The 26280-nt window shown below is 34.5% G+C and overlaps 1 pseudogene; it reads right to left on the reverse strand.

Moving 5' to 3' along the window:
- LOC149215352 (uncharacterized) overlaps positions 1-26280 on the reverse strand; it is a 53759-nt pseudogene that overhangs the window by 23177 nt on the left and 4302 nt on the right.

The raw sequence follows: 26280 nt of genomic DNA on the forward strand, positions 1-26280 counted from the left end.
AACATCTTTTTGACAACTTGGAATTGATAGTTTAGAGATGACTTCAACTTTAGATTTATCAACTTTAATTCCATCTCTTGAAATGTGATGTACTAAAACAATCCCTTCTGTAAACATCGTAAAACATTTTTCATGGCTTAGTGAAAGGTTTGCTTCCTTACATCTTTTAAGAACTTTCTCCAAATTTTCTAAAGCTTCTTCAAATGTATTCCCATAAAATGTAAATTCATCCATATACACCTCTACACAATCATGTATTAGATCAGAAAAAAATTCCTAGTACTGCTCTTTGGAATGTTGTAGGTGCATTTCACAATCCGAAAGGAAGTACTCAGTAGGCATAAGTTCCCCATGGACAAGTGAATTTGGTTTTATCTTTATCTTCTGGTGCTACATGAATTTGATTTTAACTGTTAAAACCATAAAAAAATGAGAAATACTTCTTACCTGCTAAAGTATCTAACACTTTATCTATAAATGGAAAAGGAAAATGATCTTTTAGGGTAGCTTTATTCAATTCTCGTTAATCAATACATACCCTCCATTTAACGTTATTTTTAGGCACAATCACTAGAGGAGAAACCCACTGGTTGTCTGAAATTGGGTAAATGAAGTTTACATTCAACAATTTTTGCAACTCCTCTTTCACAATTTCCCTAAGATTTGGATTCATCTTTCTTTGAGGTTGTCTGATAGGTTTACAATTTTCCTCAATGTATATGTCATGTATATAAGCTTAGGACTAGTTCGTTTCATTTTAGTGTATTCCCATGCATATGCAGAAGAATATTGTTGTAATGTTTTGAATAGATTTTCCTGTTGTAATTTTTCCAAGTTATTGTTTATGTTCAATGTTTTCCCTGGAAAGATTTCAACTGTAGAGCTACCAAATTCTCCCATAGAATAAAGAGACATCTGCCTAGATGACAAATATTCAATATTGGATTTTTCCTGAAATGGATCATGTTCATATTCTGGAGATGATTCAATATTTTCCATTATATTTAAGATTTGACTATCTTCACTAATGGTTGAAATAGTAAAGAGAGGTTGAATATCATTTTCATCATAAATCCATTCTTTGTCATCTATCTCTTTGATTTTTCTTGCTGGAGGATATAGAGTGAATTTCTTAGTTGAGTTACCATCAGAGATATACATATCACCAGATCTACAACTAATGAAAGCATCAGCTGTAGCCAACCAAGGTCTTCCTAATATAAGTGGATGTCCTCCTAGATTGTTCTTAGGGGTTAAGATCATAAAATCAATAGGGTACTCCCAAGAGTCTAAGGACACTGAAATATCTTCTAACACACCATCTGGTTTGATTAGAGATCTATTTTCCAATTGCAGTAATGTAGGTGTATAAAGAAGATTAGGAAGCTTGAGCTGTTCCATGGTTTGTTTGCTCATGATGTTTATTTCTGCTCCTAAATCAATCAATTTATTCGGAATTCCAACTCCATTGATATGTGTTTTTACAACTAGACTTCCTGGATCTACATATTTTTGTATGACAATTTTTCCCATCATTGTGTCTGCTATTTTCCCTGCCAGTCGAATTCTTTTCATTTATTTTGTTTTTCATGCTCAACTCCTTTATTTTTTTAGCTAGAATTGGAATCTCCTTAATGGCTTGTAACAAATGGATTTTGATATAGACATTTTTCAATTCATCTAGAAAATTATAATTATGCAACATAATATGCTTTTCTACCCCTTTATCAACTTATAATCTTCCAGGAAAAGGAGGTGTAGAAGTGGATATTGGTGGTTGCTTTGTGATAGGAGTTCAGTTTATTGGTTCTTTCTGTCTTTCATTTTCAGTATTCTGGTTTTGAAGAGATGTTCCTTCAAAACTTTTATTTCGTTGTAGAGAATTTTCCTCAGAATTCTCTTGTTCTTGAATAACTACAGAAGGCCTTTCCTTTTCTAATATCCTACCAGATCTCAGTTGGACATCATTGAGATCTAGAGGAGTGATCACATAAGTTTGAAATCGCTGTCCTTCCACCATATAGGTATTCTGAGGATTTTTATTGTTAGGGTTTGGTAATGGTTGGGCAGGTAATTGATTTGGTCTCTGTGGGAAAGGCAGTGAAATTTGAGGATTTTGGTTTTGAAGTTGGGGCTGTTGATTTTGTTGAGGAATTTGTTGGGGAGGATGGTTTGGATATGATGGAGGATATTGATAGTATTGAGAGAATTTTCCATAGGGATTTTTCACTCCTTGAGCCCAAGGTTGAGGTTGAGATTGAGATTGAGGCCAAGGTTGCTGCCAAGAATTCCAATTTGGTGGGGGCTAAATATACATTTGGTTGTTAAAACCCTGGTTTTGTGGCCCCTGCCAAGGCCTTCTAGAGACAAAGCAATGAGATTTTGTTGGATTTGAAATTGTTTCCTCTTGAAAAATAACCTTAAGACCAAGAATTGAAGGACAACTCTTGGTCTCATGGTTTTCTAAACAAATCACAAAAGTCTCTATGATTTTTTCATCCAAAGGGCATTCTCCTAAAGCATGCTTCTTTCTGCATTTGGGACATAAAATAGCTAGAGCATCAGTCTCGACTTTCTGCTTGTTTTGTAACTTAAGGGTGTTTATCTGTTCACTAAGTCTCCCTATAATATCTGTTTTAAATTCATCAAGCATGTTCCCAATTTCTGCCCTACTCGCTGATCCAGTTGCAGATTTATTCACCCTAGCAAGAGAAGGATCTCTTGGACCTTTCTCGGTTTTGGATTTTCCTCTTGAGAGGTGAACACATAGTTCTCCAATGTCATTTAATGGGAGTTGAGAGATATCTCCCTTCCCCATCATGTTAAGGATGTCTATCCACTCATCTATAATGGATTTTAATAAAAGAGATTTTAAAGTATCTTGATCTAAGTTTTCCATTTTTTCTCTTTTTAAGTTATAGTTGAATCTTTCAATTAAATCCTCCAAATTTTCATCCTCTCTTTGCATCATTTTAAACACTTCATCTTTGTGATTGATAGGCATGCAATAATCCAAATACCTATCCAAAAATGCTTTCTTCATGTCATTCCATGTTCTAATAGACTGAGTGACCAATCCCATGAACCATTTTAAAGCAACTCCTTTCAATGTTGAAGGAAACAATTTGAGTTTTTGAGAGTCTTGTAAATAATCATAAGTTCTGCACAAGACTTCAAATTCAAATAAAAAGGTTTCAGGATCTTCACTTTTTAATCCATGAAAATTTGAGAGGACATAACGTGAGATATTTTTCATTGTGGCATTTGTTTCTTCATCAACTATAGGGAATCCAAAAGAATTATTAACTTCCCTATTTCCTCTACCTTCTCCATTATTTCCTCTACCTCTTCCTCCTCCAAATAGTGTAAATTCTCCATTCACAACTCCCTCTCCTTCTTCTCTTCCTGCCATTATAGATTCTTCAGGATTAATATAAGGTTCAACCTACAAGGTTAATTACTCTTCCTCTGGTTCCTCTATCAATGGTATGTGGAAGAAAGGTTCTACTTCTTCCTCTCCTCTAGGAATTTCTAATTCTTCAGCTAAAATATGTTCACCCGCAGAGGTGAAAAAGGCTATTCCTTCTGTTGGAGATCCAAGATTTTCTTCCTCTAGGACTGCCTCAATAGATGAAGTAGGAGATCCTCTTAATTGGATTTTTGACCTTAGAACTTTAGGAAGTCTATGGCTAGTGAAATGTGGAATATGAGTTTGAGATGGAGGTGTATCTCTTATTAGTCTTGGTGAAGTAACTGGTGTTGTAGGAATTAAACTCTTGCCTCTAGCTATGAATCTACCCTTAGAGTCTCTTTCTTTAAGCATATCATTTTTTAGATGTAAGAGATGAGGTTACCTAATTACACTTCCCCGACAACGGTGCCAAAATGTTTAGTCAATTTAGTGTCCTAAATTGCTTGCCTAAATTATCAACCGATGTTTATAAACTGATGAAGTGTGGTGCATTATATGTGCTTAGTTAACCTTTCTCTTACTTCGTTGTTTTTTATTTAATGTTGTTTTTGGGGGGGTTTTTGTTCTTTGATGTCTAAGAATGTACAACCTGAAACTATGAGAAATTTTAAGTGAATCTAATGAATTTTAAAAGAAAGGAAATGTTCCTAAGTTAATCTAATTTCCTAAAAATGGACCAAGAACTGTTGGCTAGTTAGAACCTAATAAAAAAAATAGAGCATCTACTTATCTTATCATTAGTCCTAATCCATGGATCTAATTCTTAAAACCAAGAATGAAATGGATGCAGAAGGTAACTTAGTAATTGCAATCATTAAACATTCAACCATTCAATTTTGGAATATGATTAAATCAATCTCCTTGAAATGATTATTAGGAATATCAGTGATGCAACTAAGTGAGGATCTGAAAGCAAAAAGGTAAAATCACGTAAAACTAATTGTAAACAACTCATGTATTTTTGACTTTCTCCAACATTCAAATGTGAAGCATTACTCTCTTGAAGTGCTGTGCAAGAAATCAATTATACCTTAGTTCCTAAGTTCCTAGGAAAATAACAATACATTGAGTAAATTCAGTCACTGTATGAATTAGACATTTAACCATTTAGTTTAAGATCACAATCATCTAGAAATGGATTTTGAAAACATCCATTAACACAATTAATTGACATTTATGTTCTAAGAAAATTAATGACAAAACAGTAAGAAAACTAAGCAATTGTGTATTCTTATTACTTCAATCTCGATTTAGTTTGGAAACAGAGCCGTTTTTCTCCACAAGATAACTTAGAAGAACAAAGCTGCATAGTTGTGATTTATCATTGTGCTATTGATTAAAAATTGAAATGAAATATCATCCTAATTTAGAAAACAGATTTGCTGAAAACATAGTAATGGAAACTGAACTAAAAACAACAAATGAAAAACCTCCTTCAGTGCAGGGGCTCTCTGCAACTGGCATGGTTGGAATGCTAGCTAGTTAAGGATGCACTTTAAACGATCATTGGCAACACAAAGTTTGTATTATGAAAAAATGAAGTCTGAATACAGAGTATTAGCAAAAAGGCTGAACTTAACGTAATTCCTTCTAACTTTTGTAACTTCTCTCGGTTACATGCAACCGATATTTAAAGGAAAATAACATAACTGTTTATGAGATACAATTGCTACAGGTGGCTAATTCGAATTAAATGTAACATGACCGTTTATGAGATAAACTTGCTACAGGTGGCTAATTTGAATTGCAATAGGATTGTTTAAACTTTTGATTAGCTACAGGTGGCTAATTCAAATTAGATTTATAATAGAACTGTTAGATTCTTGATTATCTACGAAAGAGCAAATCAAGAGTCCTACTGCTTTTGGATAACATACTTTGACTCTATCTTTGACCATGACCTTAGGCTTGCTTTTCCGTCAATCTAGACCAAGTGAATAGGATAGAATCCATGTGGAGATGATTCTAGAAATGCCCATGTGGCCCAATTCTTTATTTGACACCTGGAACCTACCAAACCATGAGAGTAGCTACGAAATCCACAGTTAGCTACAGAATAGGCTGCGTTCTGTAGCTAATTTGAAAAAATTTATTCAAATAGCAAGAACATGAAAATATAATATGGAGATCATTTTAATGCTTTCCTTAAGCAAAAACCTAGCATTTATCATTGATTGGGTTTGTAATCTTATGAGAAAGTGAGGGAAAAAGGTGAGACCGACATTGTTGAAGAGACCGACATTGTTGACGAAGTATGGCCCATCTTCGAAAACCCTTTCTCTGTCTTCCATATTTGAGAAGATCATTGTGAAGAAACCCTTCACCCAAAGCTTTAGATCAATGTGGCCTTTTGGTTGCCATCTTTGCTAGATCCATTTAATCAACTCTTTCTTTGTCGTCCATGCCCCTATGAACTTGCAGATGAGGGCACGATCCTTCATGTATTTTCGGTACTCCTCCAGCTTGTTGTTCGGGATAACGAATCTTGGTTTTTTTGCAGCTCTTGGTAGACATTTTCCTCCCAATCCCACTTTCCATTTGGCCCCCAAAACCGATATTCCTTTACCTCTTCCCCTATTCCACCAGCGGTGCCATGCTGGCTCGATTCTCCTGCTGCGACATTCCTATAGGAGGGATCTCCCCTCCCCCTGCCATACCGTTCATCGATTTCTCAGTCATGGGTCGTAAGTCCATTTGCAGGCCTTTGTTTGGTAGTACTTTAGTAGTGTTGTCAGGGCAGGGTCGTGGAAACCCTGAAACCCTAACCGACTGTGCTCCTTACTCTCTCCGCCATCATTTTCTATTCAAAACTTTTTTTCTTATAAGTAGTGCTTCTTTGGAGTACTTAAGAGCTGTTAAAAGTTGTTCCTTTCTATGGTACTTTTAAAACAACATTTAAAAAATAATAGATGCAAGAAATGAAGACTCCCTTGTTTCAGTCGATTTGAAACAAGAGTTAATGCCCTCTTCTTCAGATCTTCAATAGTGGAGCCAAAACTCGAGAAAGTTCTTGTTGCCAAAACCCAGTCAGTTTGAGCTTTAAGAAATTCATCATACATGATATTTTGTTGAAACTCTAAGAGAGATTCTGAGTTATCTTTCACACAACTTTCCCAAAATTTTATAGAGTTGACAACAGTTCCAAACTTTTCCATTAAAATAGAAATACTCTTTTCAGAAAATGATACACAACAAAGAGCATGACTAACCCTGTTCTATCTCCAAAGAAGAGAACAACATTCTTCAAAGACCATCTTCTTCCAAGAGTTAAAAATTCCAAGAACCAATTCCTACAGCTTTGACTGTAGATGTGTAAATCCCTTTGAATTTGCATTTTCTTCCTCGGTATAGATTGCATGGACAAAATATGTAACAACAAGTTGGTGACACACATGATCCAAAAGCTGTGCGATGAAATCCTCTTACCACCCCCGCTTCCCACTCTCTGCATATGACAAAATTTCCACTGTTCATTCAAATTCTACCCGCCAATATCAACCATTTACCCGTTTAAACACAAAAACCCCAGTTTTACTCGTTTTCACCTGATTGTGCAGTAAAACCCTATGTAACCCATCTGCACCACCTGAAGCCTCTGTTAACCGATTCGAGCATGGTTTATCTCCTAAAAAACATTCTGGACTCACTCCACAGACCTTTCAAGCTCAAATGAAACCTTTTCGACCTCCCCTGCAAACTAATGCTTTCTTAACCGTTTGTTTTGTTTTACAGGTGATCAAAAGACCGCAACCTTGGATAAACAGTCTTAATACTAGTCATAAGGTCTGTTTACTCCAATATTGTTATCAAATCTATTCAAACAAAGATGGAAGATAAAACATACAATAAAAATACAAGCAAAGGAAACATGAAATTAAACGATTTACTGTTGAAACAGACAGTAAAAACCTAAACTACACATTGAAGGTAAAAGGACACAGTAAAGAATAGTCAATGTGTATCAAGATTAAAGAGTATCATATTGAAGACCAAGTCAAGTAAATCAGCTAGCATGAAGATAAACAGCAGGGAAGATAGTTACAAAACAGAGTATACAAATTCATGTCAAAGTGAAGACAGATGAAAAAACATAGCGGTAAAAGTAAAAAGTAAACAGTAAACAGTAAAAGCAAACATGAATACGTTAAGGGTTAAACAAATATGAAAACACTTTCACCAGCTACAACGAAGTTTATCCAAAGTAAAAGTGAAAAACAGTCAAAAGAAGTTTAAGGTTAAAAGATGAAATTAGAGCAAAAATGGTACATTCTTCTGAAATTTCTTGTTTAAGTCATAGTTTTTCAGAAACTATTGTGGCCAATCCAAGAAGTATTTCTAGAAACTAGAGGAGGTTTTTGTTCCTAACAGGCTGATCTACAAAAACCTATCTCACTTTTTACACAGGTATTACCAAAAGGGATATAAGTGCATGTCTTCAAAGCTTATTTTTCAGTTTGTGCAAAGTCCTGTTTTTGACATTTTTTTGCAGAAAATATTGTGAACAACTGGAGTTGAATTTTGGGAAACTAAGAGAGGTTTATCTCAAAAACATTATTATCTACAATAAAATCTTTCACTTTTTACATATCTATCTCGGATTAAGATATACAAGCGTATCATTGGACCCTAAGTTTGCAGAATTTCTGGGGCACAATGCACAAAGGAAGGATGCAGTTAGTGACTGGGATGCTTCATCATCAATTAAGAGTTGCTACCAAATTCGAATTTCTATTCTTCATCACCATAAATCCATAAACATAGTGCCAAATAGATTCATTAGTTTTGAATTTCCTTTATTTAAGTTCTATTATTGTAAAACAGTTTGAGATATTTGTAAACCAATCTTGATATTTTTTCAAGATATTTTAGTTTAGGACTAGTATAAATACTTCTTCATTTGAAGTATTTGGTGGGATTCTATAACATCTCTGTAAGTCTATGCTGTAAATTTAAGAAAGCTGTTGTAATCAAATCTGGATTTTTGTTGGAAAAGGAATGAAAGTTGAGGACATTTCATCAGATTCGCGTGTAGTCTAATTGCAAATAAGTATTCTATCCTTGTGATTTTATGTGTTTTATATATGTTTCAATGTTTCATTCATCTTAATTCTAAATGGTAAAATAGTCAAAGTATACCAGAATTAGCTTTATTGCTCTCTGCTATCAACAATCTACCATTTACATGTTTTCTTCTAAACTATTTTGATAGAGGAATTCTTAATTGCTCCTCTATCCCTGTAGTTTTTTCTTATAAGTCCCTGGTATAGGATTCTTAATTGCCCTCTGCTAGTTGACCTATGTTCCCTTCCTCTTTTTGATCCTAACTTGAGGATTCTTGATTGCCCTCTAGTTTTGATCAGAACTATCACCCATTCAATCTTCAAAGTTTGTTTTTACTCTGTTATCCTGCATGTTGAAATCCTACCTCAGCAATTTGACTTATTCCAGTGAACTATCCCTGTTTGACTCCATAGCCCAATGGCCTAAAAGCCTAGTTTTCTCATTTGTTTCAGAACCCCACCACCCAATCAAAATCAAAACACCCCTAACTTTCATAACTAACCTAATATCCCATCAAACAAAGCTAAATTATAAAGAGAGAGCCCTCTCTGGACTTAGTTGGCTAGAACCCGAGTCTAAAATATTGGTTTGTGGTTACCTTGGAAATTTCTTTCTTGAGCCTTGAGAAAATTCTGAGTGATAACAAGCTTTGTCCAATGTGACTCTTTTCTTTGATAAAATTTTCCATAAAAATATGTCTTTTTAAGGGGTTATCCAGATTCAATGTCATCTTCCACCACCATACTCTATAATTTATCACATATGCCTCCAACATGAGTTCCATCATGGCTTCATAACTTATTCTTTCATGTGAGAGACCTCTAGCCTTTATTATTTGATTATTTCAACTCATCCTCTTGATCTTGTAACACATTTGCATAACGTTTTAACAACAAAATGTAATTCAACCACTCTTCTATTAAATTTCCTAGTAAATTTTAATTCTCAACTAAACATCAATCTTGAACTCAACCACTAAGCCCCACTTGTTTTGAAACATAAAAAATTCTTGATGAGCCTTTTGAGTAAAGCTCACTGAACAAAGGAGGGGATAATCTAAAATTTCTATGACAATATATTGAAGGATCTTCACCTAGCCTTACTTCATCACCTTTGCCAATTTTGCATGCAATCCAATTACCAATAATTAGGAATACCTTAACCAAGAATTTCCATGCATTTCAATCCCATTTAAATGATTTTGCTTGAAATATGATCAAATCATCTACAAACCAACGTCAAAAATATTTCACCTTCATTACTTTTGCCCAAAGATGACGTAGACCCAATCTAACATTAATCCACCTTCTTTTTTTCAACTTCACACCTGTGATACCAAGTCATTCAATAGAAACACATGAAATTAGACTCCTTTAGAACCCCAAAATGTCGACGCAGAATTAATTGGAATTCAAATGATCCCCTCTTTACAAATCCAGGGGGTGCCTTTATTTCTTAATTTGGATTTGCTAGCTTAACACCTAACCTCATAACCACGCCGGCGAAGCCTTACAAATTCAAAAGTTATATTATCTAGAAGAACTTAAAAAGAAACATAAATTAAGTTTTGTATATGGATATTGATGCCTTGATTTTAAAAAATCTCTAAATGCAATGAAACTTTGATGCATAACCATGCGATATCCAAATGGCAAGATCTAACATTTCCCAAAATGAAACGTTTAATAAAGATATAGATTCTAAATGCTTTTAATAAAGCACACCAATGTTGGAACCTTGACACCAGAACCTTGAAGATCCAAAAGTTTTAACAATGCATATCTAAGAAAAGTTCGAATACAAATTTTCATATTTTCATTTCTCCCTTTCACAAACATGTTTTCTTTCTTTGATCTTCCTTCCAAACCAATGAAAAAATCAACTGAATTCTTCTTTGTAAACTCTAAGTTAAACAATTTCATATTTCAAATTTGATAGAGAATTTAGAGGGTTATGATCAAAGAATCTACACTTCCAGTGATAGAGAATTAATCTTGATAAAGACGAAGAAAAGAATAATAAGCACAACCAATTCTATTTAGAAATTATGTTAATGAACTAAAATTGCAATTGTCTTCTCTAAACTATTTCTTTGGGCATATATAATTGTCTAAGTCTTCATTCTTTGTTTAGTCTCTCTTCCTACTTGAGAAAGTCTTACTAATATAATTATACAGGAGAATAAATTGAATCCCTTAAAGATGGACTCATATATTCTAGGCTTAGTAAAAATACGAACAAATCAAATTTCCTCCTAAAATTACTCAAAAACATGCTAAACTAGCAAACTTCGTTATATTACATGGCAATTTAGAAAAGCTAGTTCCTCCTACGTGAACACACTAGAAATCCCTAAAAACTACAAACTTGGAAGAAAATGAATTATAAAAGATACTTGTGCATCAAAAAGACATTAATAAAAGGGAGCCTCCGTAAACTTTTTTCCCACAAATATTGACTAAATACATAAATATTAGATATCATTTGTGGGATTCAACTGTGTTAAGTAAGTCATTTACGCATGACCATTTCCATGAGAGGTAGTCGTAACTGACTAATTTCTCATGATTTTTGAATAGTTCACTTAGCACTCATTGCATCGGGTGATGCTCACAGGGGTGAAGAAGTGGGATTGAAACTAGTGAAATAAATCACATAGCATCAATCATCACTTCCGGGGCTTGCACCCGGTAACCAGGACTTCCCAGGAGGTCACCCATCCCAGAATCCTCTGGCTCAAGTGCGCTTAACTGTGGAGTTTTCCCCACAATCAAGCCCACTTAGCTTGCTACCCCATTTGCAAAACCTTAGCAAGTATTGTGCCTCATGAACCATTCAAGTAGAGATCCCTTGACTCTTTTTGAATTTAAGTATGGGGGTTTTACGTAGTGCATTAAAACCCCCATACTTACATAAATATTGTTTGGACACCTCCCCCCTCTTACTTCTTTTGTCTCTACTATTTTAGACCATTTAACCAAAGGGATCCCTTGATTTTCATTATTTATTGTCCAGAGAAAGTTAAATAACTTTTTTATTATCTTGTCAATAATCCCTTTTTAATATATATGTTATGGATAACCAATAAATAGGTATGCTTTCAAGTTCTCACTTGAAAAGTATTAACCTAACACCACTAAATAGTTGTGCAATTGTGTATTGCACCAATAAGAAATTCTTGATAAAATATTCTTGTCTAGCCACAACCAACTAGCACATTTGTAATCATTAGGTTTGAGGCGAAAACCCAAATTTTTGGTGCATTAATCCAGCGTACGTGAGGTCGCAAGGAATGTTTATGAAACTTGTCCTTCCAACTTGTCCCCCAACCCATTAAAAATCATACACATTTTGTTGAAGTTAAATTCCATGTTTATTTCTCCAAAATAACTATCCATGAGTGATTTATATGTAGAAATTCCCACTGTAGATTAAACTGATTATGCAATGTACTAAAGAAAAATATTTAATCTACTTCTACTATTAAACTTGCGGAAGCTTAATCAATTTTTAGCAAGATCAAACAGAACACATATAACAGAGAAGAAGATTCAATCACACATGAAACACAGAAGAATACTCTAGGGAAAGCCTCAACTAAAAACCCCACTATCTGTATTATCATACAAGTGGAAATATCTCAGGATTACACAGAGCTTTATATCTCAAGCTATCCAACTCTCAGTACAATCCCTCACTGCTGCTCATGGACATAATAGACAACACATATGCCTTCTCCTCAATCCTACAAGCCTCCTATTTCCTTGCGTAGTTTTCCCCGGGTCCTCCAGCTGTAACCTATGTGATTCTCACCTCACACACTGCTCTGACCTCTGTAGTAACTGCGCAATCCTCAAGGAATGAATTCCTTCTGCATGCAAGAGATATTCACATGGGAATATTCTAGCAACTCATAGTACACTACTCCTGCCTTTAATCTCAACTGGGTCTTTGTCAGAATTGACATGCATGAGTTATTTATGAGAGAATATTCAGTTATCTGGAGAACGCTAGTTGCATGCATGCATGCATTAACTGACTGAACTCACAATGAGTTCCACAAACTGTTTGGAACTAATTTAACTGGACTTAACTTAGTTAACTGAGCTAACTAATCACAACTCAAATACAACTCATCCTTATCTCCTTAATTAAGGGATAACTTCCTCAATCAAAGGGATCACTGTTGCATGTCTTCACAAAGACTTCATGTTTGAATTTAACCAACTAATTAACTCAACATGAATTAATTAATTATTTTTCAAACAGCTGGGGAGACTAAATTCGAATTTTAATTCAAGGACAAATTAAAATTGAAATATATCCTGAATTGTTATCTATAACAATGCTATTTTTAGCATTTCTTGTTGCTATGTTCAACACTCCCTCTCAACAAAAAAGGGATTCAACTCGATCTTGATGTTGAGCCTTTGGAATGTTCTGCATGCAACACTTCTCTCAAGTGTTGTTGCTCCAACAACTTCAGAAACAAAAAAAATATCCAACCTGAATCATTATGATGCCTCTGTCATCAAAGTCTCTGACTACTGTTGCCTATGTCGACTGAAAACTCTGCGCTTTTGTTGACTTAGCCTTTCTGCACTGTTGTCAATCCTTCTCTGCGCTCTTCAGTATCTGACTGCTCTAGCCTCTATCACTTTGATCTATGACGGCATCAATCCCATTTATTCCTCCCACGGCATCCGTGCCGCTACTGGTCCTTTCTCCCAGCACTGCATCCACACTGTGCCTCCTCTCATCATGTTTCATCGTGCTGTCCACTGCTGCACTGCAACTCAGTTACTGAGAAGTAAGTAACTGATCTCCCAACTAACCTCCCTATTGGGCTAGAAACACCCTCTGATGCTGAAGCTCCCTCTACCGCTCCATCCGCATCTGTCTCTACCCACTCAGCGAGTCTTGCTACTCCTCGTCGGGGCTCCTGTAGCAAATTCTAATAAAAGAGGTTGGGTACCTCAAGGATCCTGCCCCTATTTCAGCCTTCTTGGGACTATCACTTCACATTGCCCCACCTCACACCTAGAGGTATGGCTACATGTGCTCCCTCTGCCCACTTGGCTCAAAATTCCCCCCTACTGGAGGTCTCTGCATGAGTGGATGCCTCCACTCAGTCTCCTATTAGCATCTCCACCTATGGCTCCTCCACAATTGTTTGAGACTTGTTCTGGGGTTGTATGTTGAGAGGTAATTTACTCTCCCTCTCAACCACCAAGTCTCTAACAGTTGCCTTACTCCTCAAGGCTTTGCATGCATCTTGAACCTCAAGAGCATATAGGTTCTTGACTCATGAACCGATATGCTTCACCTGTCCCGTGGTGATGTGTCTAAGGAAAACCTTTCCCTTACTGAAGACAACATCATAGCCTTTGTCCTCCAACATCGCAATTGATACCAAGTTCTTGTTCAGTCTAGGCACATACTTCACATCTGTCAAGGTGATGAGAGCTCCATGCTCCCTCTGAAAAGCAACTGTGCCCACTCCTGAAACACTATACCTTTCATCATTACCCATCTCTATGCACATCCGGAGGTCTTTCTCCTTCAAGGTATTGAACAAACTCTTATCATTGGTCATGTGGAATGAGGCTCCACTGTCAAGAAACCAACATCAACCCATCATTGATGAAACCATGCATGCGATGAGGGTAAAATCCAATTCGAATTGAGAGTCCAATGCCTCACCTTCGGATCCTTCTGAGAATCCCTTCTTAGATTTCTTCAATGGAAAATTAGTTGCATAATGGCCCACCTCATGACAATTAAAGCATCTCACTTTAGATTTGTCAGTCTTCTTCCCTCCATGGGAAGAACTTGATTTGGAATGGGAAGCCTCCCCTTTCCCTTTCCTCGCCTTACTTGCTAAGGCTAGATTTTCTTCATCATCATGCTTAGATGAAGAACCATCCCTGGTGCTTCTTCTGATCTCCTCCTGCATCAGATCCGGCCACAGTCGTTCCCAATCTGGCAGTTTCTCTCTTCCATTCACTAAGTCTTGGTAGCTATGCTAGCTCTTAGGAAGACCGAGGAGAGCAAGACTCACCATATCATCATCAACTGTCGTGATTCCTACACTTCCAAGCTCATCTCTGCAGGTGGTGAGCTTGTTCAGATATGTAGAGATTGTGTTGCCCTTTTCACACTTGATTTTCCGAATCTTGTCCTTCAGCGCCCGTTTCCTTTGGTCGCTGTTGTTCTGATATAGGTCCTTCAATGTATTCCACATTGAAAACGGAGTCTCCTTCCCATGGGGACTCGAAACAATATGGTCTCGAACTCCCTCCAGAAGAATCCTCCTTGCTCTTGCCACACATTTCTTCCATTCCGACAATTCTTGGGCATTAGCTGCTACTGGCTTGGGGACTTCTTGATCAATGAATTCCTTCAAACCATTGTCTTCTAATACCGCTTCCATGCTATGTAATTCGAGCTGCCATCCAGGGCATACTCGAGTCTCAAGCCATTGAACGCCATTGGGGAACTTTGAGATATGATAAGAAATCGATTTTGTACCTACAATCAAGAACTTCAAACTTCGAACTTCTCCCCTCTTTGTATACTGTTCTCTGCTTTGATCACCTTTGCTCCGATACCATGTATAAATTCTCACTATAGATTAAATTGATTATGCAATGTACTAAAGAAAAATACTTAATCTACTTCTACTATCAAACTTGCGAAAGCTTAATTGATTTTGAGCAAGATCAAACAGAACACATATAACAGAGAACAAGATTCAATCATAGATGAAACACAGAAGAATACTCTGGGGAAAGCCTTAGCTAAAAACCCTGCTATCTGTATTATCATACAAGTGGAAATATCTCAGGATTACACAAAGCTTTAGATTTCAAGCTATCCAGCTCTCAGTACAATCCCTTAGTGCTGCTCATAGACAGAATAAAAAACACATATGCCTTCTCCTCAGTCCTCCAAGCCTCCTATTTCCTTGCACAGTTTTCCCTGGGTCCTCTAGCTATAACCTGTGTGATTCTCACCTCACACACTGCTCTGACCTCTATAGTAACTGCGCAATCCTCAAGGAATGAATTCCTTCTGCATGCAAGAGATATTCACATGGGAATATTCTAGCAACTGATAGTACACTGTCCTTTCCTTTAATCTCAATTGGGTCTTTGTCTGAACTGACATACATGAGTTATTTATGAGAAAATATTCAGTTATCTGGAGAACACTAGTTGCATGCATGCATGCATTAACTGACTGAACTCGCAATTAGTTCCACAAACTGTTTGGAACTAATTTAACTGGAATTAACTCAGTTAACTGAGCTAACTAATTACAACTCAAATACAACTCATCCTTATCTCCTTAATTAAGGGATAACTTCCTCAATCAAAGGGATAATTGTTGCATGTCTTCACAAAGACTTCATGTTTGAATTTCACCAACTAATTAACTCAAGATGAATTAATTAATTATTTTTCAAACAACTGGTGAGACTAAATTCGAATTTTAATTCTTAATTTTAATTCAAGGACAAATTAAAATTGGAATATATCTTGAAATGCTATCTATAGCAATGCTATTTTTAGCATTTCTTATTGCTATTTTCAACATTATATTGTTTAATCTTCCTATAAAACCTGTGCACAAACAAAAAGTATCATCAACAAAAAGCAAATTGGAGATGTATACTAAATATACAACTCTGATCCCTTTTACAACTCCTTCCCTTGTAGCCTTCGTGATCATTTACTTAACCCTTTTGCAGCTAATAACAAAAAAAAGTGAGACAATGGACAACCCTAAGTAAGCCCCTCGAGGAATTAAAAAACCATGAATGATATCCATTTCTTAACAAAAAAATTGAAATTGGGGTCATACATCATACTATCCAATTTACAGTTTTTGGATTCATACCATTTGCAAAAGCACCATTTTATACAACCAATTTACCTTATCACAAACCTTTCCCAAAAGAACCACCTACAAAGGAATAACCTGTAGCTTCTTGTTGTGTGGTTCAACTTCCCACCATTGGAGTAACTGGTTTAGTAAAGGCAAAGGTTAATCTTCATAACTACAACATGCAAATTTTCCTACTTGATTATTTGTAATCCTTCTTAGGTTTCACCCACTACATCATGAATCTACTCGTGAAGGGCGAACTTGTGCTATTCCTGAGAAATAAAACTAGACAACATCCCCTTCAATATATTCATTATGGCCTTAGCAATAACTATACAAACAAGACAACACAAAGAGATTGGACATAAGTATTCAAGGGACCAAGCATCACTCATTTTTGGATGATGGAAATGAATTTTGAATTTAAATTGGCCAAGACTTTCCCAAACAAACTCGATGCCTCAATCAACCTTAATAATTCCACCTCTAAAATATTATAAAAGCCAAGATCGAATTCCATGGTCGAACTATCTAGCCTAGGGCTCTTTGTCTTCTTCAACATATGCAGGGTTGCCTTCATGTCTTCTTTTGTCACCTCAACCTCTAATTCTTCATTCACCCTCTCATCAAAATACCTAGTAAAGGTTTTTACAATCTTCAACAAGTATCCAATATTAGTTATACCAAGGTATTTAAATAAATTTTGAAAATGATCCTTGTTAGCTCTAACAATATCTCTTAAGGGATTTTCCCTTAAATAATCAATTAGCCCCACTTCCCAAATAGTGGTAATTCTTTTTCCACCGCACAATTTTGAAAGAATTTTGTATTGTTGTCTCGTTCACCTCACCGAGTAGCTCTACTTTTGAGCCTCCAATTAATTTCTTCATTGTCCAAATTAAGTTTCTTTCTTTCTTGAATAACTTTCAAAGAATTAAATTTCCCATGATATAATACATTAGCAAAATTTAAATCAAAGAAAGAGGCCATATCCCCTTAAACCTTAGATAACTCCTTATAAGCCCCTTTATCTTATTTATGGATCAAACAACTAACAACTACAAGTGTTTTACTTACTTTAAATTATTGGAAAATTAAATCATAGAAAAGTCCCTGTCACATACCTAGGTTGACTCAATGTTTTATTTATTATTAATATAATACACATTTATTTCTGCTTATCCTTAATATAGTTCTTGTCTTGGTTCAACAAAGTACAACCATTCACCTTACGCTAGGGTATCCCCTCCAACTTCTTATGACTTATATTATCCCTATTGCAAGGTTATAAGGTTTGGTATACATTACATATCCATAGAACTATATAAGTTAACATAGACACCTTATGCACTAGAAGGGTCATATTATTTTGACCTTAGTGCATAAGGATTAACATTAATAAGGCGCTAGATTGTTATGGGTTGCAAATGAGTTTGGATGAATGGAAATGATGGTTTATTGGATTTTATGAACCACACTAATGGAGGCCACGTTGCCCTGGTCCATGTGATCTTCACATGGGTGTCAGGCTGGCTCTACGTGGATGCCCGAGATATACCCATACCAAATCAATGGTGGATAAATCACTCACCAAACCATAATATCACGACTTTCCTTGTTTCCCTGCTCATTTGATTATTTATTTATTTATTTGATTTTATTTTTTTCTTTCCGCTGAGTGCATGATTTTTCTTCCAGAGTGCTGCTTTGGAAGTGGGGAAACAAGGTAGCTATGGTCCCCTTCCTAGGTGTGTGGTTGCAAGTTTCTTCCATGAATTGTTGCTTCATCAATATCCAGAATGCATGTAAGGCGATAAATGGATGATATGGTCATTCTTGCCTTGTTACCATTCGGTGCTTTGATTGCTTCTCGCCATTCTAATCCACTCATATGTTTCTTTGTTACCTCAAGGTTTTCTAAGAATTTCAAAAATTGACTTGCTCAGTGTCGCTCAGAAGCGCCTCTGTGATTATCACTTAGTGTCAATAGGTAACTTCGTCTTTTTCTTTGTAATGGTTAGTGTCTGAGTAGTGTTTTCATAGTTCTGCTTGGGTCTCTCACCTAATTTCCTAAACATGATTTCCCTCAAATGATGTCATTTTAATGTGCAAGGTCACTCCATATTACGTGGTTATTTTCTTTGCTTTGCATTACAGGTGATGGCTTGCATATTATTCTTCTTTGTTGGTCTAAGGATAGTCTGTACTCTCCTTCGACCTCTCCACTTCTTCCTAAATACTGATAAGAGTAATTAAATTTTCCAAACATAGATTGGTTCGAATTCATGGTTTATATATGTATATGAATTTTTAGGAACCCTTGTATTGTTGGTAGTTAAGTTAAGGGTTTTTCTGAGTCGTTTCCAACAGGGTCGTGGGGTCATAACCATTTCAACCCATAATTCTTATAACCAGGCTGGGGTTTCAACCCTTGGAGAAGGTAATGGATATGCATTTTGGTTCCCAGTATTTAATGGTGTTGTTTTTCTTTTTCTTTTATTCCCTTCTTATGACATCAATGCATTCACTTTCTCTATATCAATGATTTTTTTGGGGTTCATGCAGGAACAAGACGCCTAAGTGTTTCAAATCTATAGGTATAACATTGTCCTACCCTACATTTTTTTTTTTGTTCCGTTTCATCAAGGTATGGTTGGGACTCATTCCTCTTCCTTTTTGAATTTATGGTGACAGGTATGCTGCTGTCATGACCGTCTAACTTCATAAACAAGCATCTATGCCTCTAAAAATCTCTCCACTTTTCCTATAGGTCATTTTTTTTCACATCCTCCCCTTGGATTCCTCGTTGTAAGATTTTGGCATAGGGGCCAATGGAACCCAAATTCTGCTTTTGGTTTTTCAATGTAGAGTAGTCTCCCTTAGGGAAAAAAATTCAATAGAGGAAATTTTGAGAAAATCGTCCTGTGGTATTCACTGTATCTGGTAAACTATGATGTACGACTGAATTATATATGTGTCAAATTGTGCTTAATCATGACATTCACTATGTAGCGAGATTCTATTAGATTATTTGTTTTTAATTGAATCTTCCGAAGGCTGAATATACTTCCTTTTACAGAGCCGATGCTTGTTATGAAAATGGTTACATCTTGCTTTCAGTTTCCTATGTGTGTGTGTTGTTCCAACCACTATTAGAGATGGTTTTTTATACTACATGTTTTGTAATTCCTTCACTCGTTCCCTGGCTTAAGCATGCTCAATGTCAGGCAAAAAGGTTAGCCCGATTTCTCTTCTCTATTTTCGCAATTGACATATGCATTTCTTCTATGGTCTGATTATAACGCTTCTTTAGTTTGTTTTCTTCACTGTTTCAAAAGTTGTAATTTCTAGATGGAATTTTTGTTACATATTTAGGCATACGACATGTATAAGTAACTGATTTGAATTATGATTTGAAATTGAATATTAAAAACAAAACTCCATGTGAATAAGAATGACAACGCTCTATAATTTCCTATTTTGCAAGTTCTTGTAGTTTATAAATGATTAACTAGTTATTCATGTTTGATCGTTATGTTTGTTGAATAGTGGCTTCAGTTGGATTTCATAATGCTATTTTTGATTATATATATCTCCATGAGTAGAGAATAAGAGGATGTTTTTTTTAATGTTATGTATATGTAATTAATTTCCTCCAACACTTTCACAAAATAGGTGTGTTGGTGAAAGTTTGTATGACTGTACGTGCTTTTCTATGGATTTTTATTTCTTTGTTTAATCTTGGATGATCTCAAGATGAACAACTGCATAAATTTCTTAGCATGGTTCAGGTCAACTACCTTCAAGGTGCAATTCTGTGTATTCCTACTCTCTTAATCATTTCAAATGTGATCATATACGAGGGAGGAAATTCATGCTTATCTTGATTTAGTTTGGATTTTGAATTACTATGGCCTTAAGAGGGATTACCCATCTTGGCTGCACATTGCAAGTGTAGAAATTTGTTCACCTAGTCAAATGATTGTCGTTGAATGATATTTTCCTTTTCCCTTCTTTTCTTAAGTTATGATTTCTATGTGAAGTAATAGTAGCTTATTTTCATTAACAATATTTAAGATAGTACACTCTCGAATACACTAAATATTAACTCTCATAGATCAATATAATACGCTACCACCTGATAGACATTCTTAATTTTCTAATTTTTTTGAACAAGATACAACCCTACTTGCTTAGTGAATCCCCATTTTTATATCATTACCTCCATAATTTTACGCTTCGACACATCTACTTTTCATTGCCATATATAACATGAGAATTAATAACATATTTTAAAACACTAGTCTCTTCGCACACACAATTATAACCTTTTTCAATCCATGTAGTTAAATCGATAATTGACTGAGGCTCAACATAATCTTAAAATATATTATACACTAAGACTTCAACTAGACCAATAGATAAAGCTTATTCATAAGTCACTTACATGCATAATTTCAAAAAATCCATATACACAATTCATCAACAAAAATGAATTGAATGATTCCAAATTCTCTAATCGTGTCTGCTATTGGAAATATACTTGGGAATTCACACTTTCCTCCCGACCATGAACTAAATCCACTAGTTCCCCCCAAGCTAAGATATGCTTGCGAATGGAATCAACAACCTTATTCATTCCTTAGGAATGTATTTTATAAATCTTTTTCCTTGGCATATTTTTTTAGCAGCATCCCCCCTTTTATTGGGTCTGTTAACTCACTTGCTTATGATTTATTTCTTTTATTCTTTTTATTTTCTGAAAAAGGTGCTTTCCTTTTTCTTTAAATCCCGCCTTTCTCTCCCGCGATGCTTTATTCCACCCATACTTAGTGTCTTTCTCCAACTAAGTGATTTAATAGATATTTCTCTCCCATCTGATTAAATCTTGTCTTATTGCCTCCTATGGATTTTTAGGAGTCATTTAGGGAGGATTTGTTTTGATCTCATCTACCAATAATGGTTTCCAAATCTTGGCAAAAATCTCTTAACTTTGTATTTATTTCTGTAATGACCAAAAGTCATATACGCAGGGGAAATATTTAAGATACTTCAAAGACGTAAATGTCCATTGTAAGACATGTAACTGTATATTGAATATTGTATAAGAATTGATATGACATGATTACAAATGAGAATGGGGGTTTTCTTATATACCCTAGGCACGTGCCCTTTCATGAATGGTCATGTCTCTAAGATAAGCCTTTTCATTACTAACTAACTAACCATTAGTTAATTAATTATTAATTATTATTATTTATGATTTTTATATGAATTATATTCATAACATTGCCTCTCTCTTCAAGAAGCTTTGTCCTCAAAGCTTACTAAGAATATCTTCTCGTCTCTAAAATTTCATCCTCATTGATACAAGATGATATGATGCTTTCAGTGATAGACAAAATTGTCGTACTGAGAACGAACCATACCATCCTAGGTTAATCTTTTGATCTCTAGAAATTTGTGATGAATAGTTATCGTAGGACTGGATTATGCAAACTTCAATGTTCTTGGTAACAAAATTTGTCGTTTATGTTCTGAGTGATACTGGTACATAGATCGATTGAAGATTCTTCTCTTGTGATTCAGATGTCGATAAATAGTTCTTCTGGTTGGACTTTCCCTTATCATGTTAGTGGTTGTTTCCTGATTTCCTTTAGGTGCTGTTGTTGTTGAGTTGGCTACTAAATCATCATTTGGAATGTCCATTGTTTGAACTGCAACTTCTTCATGTGTCTTCACTTCAATAGGTTATCCTCTTCTTGAGTTATGATTTTGATTGGATCGATATTTGTTTCTTTATCTTCAACTTGGAATGAAACAACTGGAGACTTCGACACCACTCCTTGAAGTTGTTCTAGCTTGCCATTTAATGATTTCTTGTCACTTTTAAGCTTCTTTATTTGCGTAACTAAGGCTTGGTTATGATTCCTTAAACGTGAAAGTTCACCATTTTCTGAATCGTTGACTTTGTCCTTAGTATATTTCTCTTTATTTTTTAAATTTTATATTTGCTCTAATAATTTTTTATTAAGGGTTTTTAGGCACAAATTTTCTTTTTTCTTTTTTTTGATAGATTCTCCTTTAGTTCCTTATCAGAACTTTCATTTTCTTGTTTTAGTCTTTGTTTCTTAACCTTTAATTTTTTCATCTGTGAAAGTAATTTCTCATTCTGGTCCCTTAGATGCCAAATTTCTTTGTTGCTTTCTGTTGATTTTTCCTGAAACCGATCTTCGAGATCTTTATATTTCTTTTCCGATGGTTCGTTCTTTTGTTGAAGTTTTGCAGTTTCTTCCTTTATTTTTTTTGTTTGCATCTGTTCATTATCATTATGCTCTTTGATACTAAATAATCTTCCACACGCTAGACATTTTAAATTGCAATTTTTTTAATATAAGTGTATCCAATAATGTCTAGACAAAATAGACATTTAGTCCAAAATAACGATTGTTGTGTATAACTCATCTTTTCATCCTTCATACTTAGATACCAATGTAACCTTGTAATCTTTTATGTAGCCATGATTTTTAATATAATCCCTTGCACTTTATACTTCAACTTGTCTTTTAACTTCTATAATAATATTTTTTTTTCTTAAACTCTCTTCTTCTTTTTATTTTTATTTTTAAATTTATTTTGTTATATATATATATATATATATATATATATAATTTTTTCTGTTTGAAAAGTTACAATCCCAGTGAAACATGGCTATTCACCTCTTTAGGGCATAATATAAAATATATGTCCACTTATGTGCCTTTGACTCAATTAATTTTCTCCAAGTAAAAGGTGAAACTTACCATTCACATAAAGAGATTTTGCAGCCCTTTTGTTTTTCTTTTACCTTGAAAATATCATGGGAAATTACCATGGGTTGCTAAAACAACGAGCTTGTAAACCACTTAATGAAGAATCAAGATAATCTTATCTACTCTTCCTTCTCTTACTAGTTTTAAAGATATTTGGAAAGATTCCCTTTTAACTTTATCATGCACTTTTTATCAATAATGTAAAACATTTATATATATATGAATGTTCTCCTTCAAAATTTACATCGGACTAATTTTTTTTCTTATTTAATAGTATAATTTTTATATGATTTTTTTCTTTAATCTTTATATCTTTTTTTTTTTAAAGAAACTGACAAAATAGAGAAACTCCAACTTTGTGTAGCGAAATACTTCAATTGTGATGACAACAACGTTGACAAAGGATTAATGGCTAAAGATCGAATCAGACTGGTTCTCTTCAGTGGTTGAGCATCAAGAGTATCGAACAACTCTAAGACCAATGTAACGACCACAAGTTTTATACACAGCGGAAATCTTTAAAATCTTCAAAGACGTAAATGTCCATTGTAAGACATGTAACTGTATATTGAATATTGTATAAGAATTGATATGAGATGATTACAAATGAGAATGAGGGCTTGCTTATATACCCTAGGCATGTGCCTTTTCATGAATGGTCATGTCTCTAAGACATGCCTTTTCATTACTAACTAACGAACCATTAGTTAATTTATTATTATTATATTTATATTTATATTTATTATTTTTATATGAATTATATTCATATTCATATTTATTATTTTTATATGAATTATATTCATAACACTTTCCCAAGTAAATTTCAAATTTTTATTTATTAATCAAACTTTATTTATTACATCATAGTAACTTTATTGTTCACACATTTCAATCCGACATGACTTCCTAGCCATCAAATATAAAAATAATCCAGTCTAAATATAACAAGACATTAACATAGAGAACAAAGGGGTATTACAGTCCCTGAATGAAGTATCATAAATATTCTAATAAATGAAAACTAGTTGTTTAAAGGAGTCATCTTCAAACCAAACATGATCAAACTTAAAGGTAGTTAAAGGCTTCTACTCATCTTCTTCCATTTGAAAAGCAACTAGGAGGTGATTATGGAAACCCTTAGAACCTACCTAATAATTATATTTTCTAGCCTTCTCCAAGATGTTCTCGACCACAAGAAACCTATCGACCCTCTTTGGAGATCCCATCTCTTCCCCTTCTAGAATTCCTCCAAGGGGGTATTGCTTTCACATTCTCCACATCTACCAATTTAATCTCCTTAAAGAGGCGAGAGAAGCAATATGCCAAAAGGTCAACCCTTACAACTTCTCCTCCATAACTTCCTATAATTTAGGGCCAAATTTAAATCTCCTCCCATAATTATATTGGCACCTTCCAAGGTTTAATGATCCTTAAAAAATTCCAAATACATTATTTTTCCCCATAAGGACCATAGAGATTTACAAATTTGAAAACCTATGGAAGGAACTCAACTCTTTCTTCAAGGATGATGCCTACAAAGAAGACATGTGTAGAGATAAAATCAATCCTTGAATTCCACCCAATCACAAGACCTTTGGACAAACCCTCCACATATATGAAATAGAAACTCCATTTTTTAATAAAGAAGACAAAACATCTATGGTGTTTGCACCTAAACACATTGTTTCCTAAAAGGAAACATCTAGTTTATACACTTCAATAACTCACTTCACTCAATTTAGGACTTGCAATTATGAAGTACCCCAAACTTCTCTCACTATTAATGAGAGTAATCATTGGGTCACCAATTTGGGCACTTTCTTGCTTGATGTACCATATTAATGGTTAAATGTTTACACTCAAGAAATCATTTCGATGCCTTTGACTTAGCTTTGGAAATGTTAGAGTTTCTATCAACATGAAACGATTTAACAAAAATTGAGGTTGGGCCTCCCTCCACATCACCTTTATCATCCAACTAAATAGATTTTTGAGGTTGTAGCTAATGGTTAGACTATAAGGGTGGTTTGTGTAGATTGGCCTAAGCAACACCTTTGTAAGGGTTCAACTAGATTATACTAAAAGTCAAAACCACCCATCCCAATTTTTTAAAACTCTCCATTACAAGAGAATGGGCTATAAGGGGGCACTCTTGAGGAGACACATAAAGGATATGATAAGCAAGGTAGTGTATCATTCTTCCAACCAAACCAATAAAAGGGTTCGAATGAGGGCATTAGAATTTATTAGATTAATAACGAAAGTTGGTTATGAAATTATGGTGCAAATGTTTCTTGGTTCCCAACAGGACGTCTGAAAGATTTCAACACTAGTCTCCTTATAGTAAGACCTGCCCTGCCCTTACCATTCATTGGTAGGTCCATAGATAAATGATCCCATATGTATGCCATGCCTCAAAAAATATGAATAAAATAAAATAAATGTTTAATCAATAAGTATCCCATGCCTCAAAAAAATTCAAAAAACATAAATCTTAATCTTTGTCATAAAAATTGTGGTGGAAAAATTCATTAATACGATTTTTTTTTTTTTTACAAGATTTGAACCTTGGTCTCTCACTTGAAGAATATGTCTATAAGATTTGAACCCTAATCTTGGTCTCCTCACTTGAGAAATGTATCTACAAGAGTTGAACCACAGTCTCCTTAGAGTAAGATCCATCTTTACCATCTATAATGATAAAACTCATCACTAACTCATCCCTAACAAACGCTATTGTGACATTAATCCATATTTTAAAAAGTTAAAAAAAAATCCAAAAATAACAAAATGAATACGTTCTAATATTAAAAGTTCTTATAAATAGTAATAACTGTTTATACACAATTATCGCAATATATGGAAGTAATATTAAACTTTATAATATATAGTAGTAATATTAAAATTTACAATATATAGTAGTAATATTAAAATTTACGAGAAAGATCACAAACTATTTGTATAAAAAAAACAAGAAAGATTAATATAAAAGTAATAATAACAATTAATAGATTTATAATTATTATTTACAACATTGTTTAAATA

This window comes from Pinus tabuliformis, chromosome 1_1 (genome assembly GCF_031772625.1).
Source record: "Pinus tabuliformis cultivar Carrire ecotype Pingquan chromosome 1_1, CPIR1, whole genome shotgun sequence".
Lineage (NCBI taxonomy): Eukaryota > Viridiplantae > Streptophyta > Pinopsida > Pinales > Pinaceae > Pinus > Pinus tabuliformis.